This window comes from Schistocerca nitens, chromosome 8 (genome assembly GCF_023898315.1).
Source record: "Schistocerca nitens isolate TAMUIC-IGC-003100 chromosome 8, iqSchNite1.1, whole genome shotgun sequence".
Taxonomy (NCBI): domain Eukaryota; kingdom Metazoa; phylum Arthropoda; class Insecta; order Orthoptera; family Acrididae; genus Schistocerca; species Schistocerca nitens.
Window position 1 is genome coordinate 475,574,399 of NC_064621.1, and position 1,759 is coordinate 475,576,157.

Sequence of the window (1,759 nt, forward strand, 5' to 3'; positions counted from 1 at the left end):
ATGCACAGTGCATCGTTAACTTGGGGCGAGACATGTGCTGTAAGCTGGATGAGGAAGAACATTTCAGCTGTGAGCTTCTGTAGGGTACACAGGCGTGTTTGTGGCCTTGGGTTGTCATGAATAATGAGGAGTTCGTCAGCATTTTTGGGACAGTCGTTTCTCCAGTTTCCTGAGGGAAGCATAAAACACTTCAGAGTTGATCGTTGGTCTATGACGAAGGATATCAAACAGAATAACGCCTTCAGAGTCCCAAAAGACAGTCGCCATGACTCAATCGGCTGTACGTGTGGCTTTGAACTTTTTATTCGGAGGGGAGGTGATATAGCATCAGTGTAGGGACTGCAAAAAAAAAAAAAAAAAAAAAAAAAAATCAAATGGCTCTGAGCACTATGGGACTTAACATCTGAGGTCAGCAGTCAGCTAGAACTTAGAACTAGTTAAACCTAACTAACCTAAGGACATCACACACACACCCATGCCCAAGGCAGTATTCGAACCTGTGACCGTAGCGGTCGCCCGGTTGCAGACTGAAGCGCCTAGAACCGCTCGGTCACACCGGCCGGCCTAGCGATTGCAGTTTTGTTTCCGATTCGAAGTGATGAAGCTATGTTTCTCCGCCTGCGAAGATCTTCGACGGAAAATTGGCTCGATCAGCATCAAACGTGCAAACAGTTTCTAACAGATGGTTCTCTTTTGCTCCTTATGCTCTTCTTTTGGACGGCGAGTAACCCATTGGGCATACGTTTTTGCGTACTCCAACTGGTGGACGAGTTTGTCAGTATTATCAACAGAGAGCAGTGAGGGGTCTGACTGTGATCCAAATGTTCAAATGTGTGTGAAGTTTTATGGGACTTAACTGCTAAGGTCATCAGTCCCTAAGCTTACACATAACCTAAATTTTGCTAAGGACAAACACACACACACACACACCCATGCCCGAGGGGGGACTCGAACCTCCGCCGGGAGACTGTGATCCGTCGATCACTTCGATTGACAGTGTCCACACATTCCAACACTGCTGGTGTCAGAGATGTGTGCACGCGGGAAAATCGACCTGTTTGAGCGACTTTATTACAGTGATGAGCGGCAACGGCCTTGCCGCAGTGGATACACCGGTTCCCGTGAGATCACCGAAGTTAAGCGCTGTCGGGCGTGGCTGGCACTTTGATGGGTGACCATCTAGCCGCCATGTGCTGTTGCCATTTTTCGGGGTGTACTCAGCCTCGTGATGCCAATTGAGGAGCTACTCGATCGAATAGTAGCTGCTCCGGTCAGAGAAAACCATCAGAACGACTGGGAGAGCGGTGTGCTGACCACACGCCCCTCCTATCCGCATCCTCATCTGAGGATGACACGGCGGTCGGATGGTTCCGATGGGCCACTTGTGGCCTGAAGGCGGAGTGCTTTAGTTCACTGTAAAGTATCCATAAGCATTCTGCAATCACCTATCAATATTTACGATGCTCAGGTTACCCGCCGAAAGAAAATCAGTGACAGCTCTCTGCTTGGAATACACCTCCAGGGATAGATGTACCTGTATTACTTACTGACCGCCCATCGTACTTGTTTAACTTTGCAAACTAGAGCAGTTTTCATAGGTCTCTCAACATTTTACCTTTACCTGCCTCAGTTCATGAGTTTCGAGTGACCTGCCAGTGTTAGCACACGTAGTCCTCCGCCTGCGCCTCTTAGTCAGCGCTAACTCCGCCCACGTAGCTGTCGGCGTGTGCGCCTGTGCGCGCGCTGCGCTGCTCGGTTC

General features: G+C 49.5%; 1 pseudogene; it reads left to right on the forward strand.

The window, feature by feature from the left end:
• Positions 1 to 1,085: 1,085 nt before the first annotated feature.
• On the forward strand, positions 1,086 to 1,202 carry LOC126199745 (5S ribosomal RNA; annotated as a pseudogene).
• Positions 1,203 to 1,759: the final 557 nt, after the last annotated feature.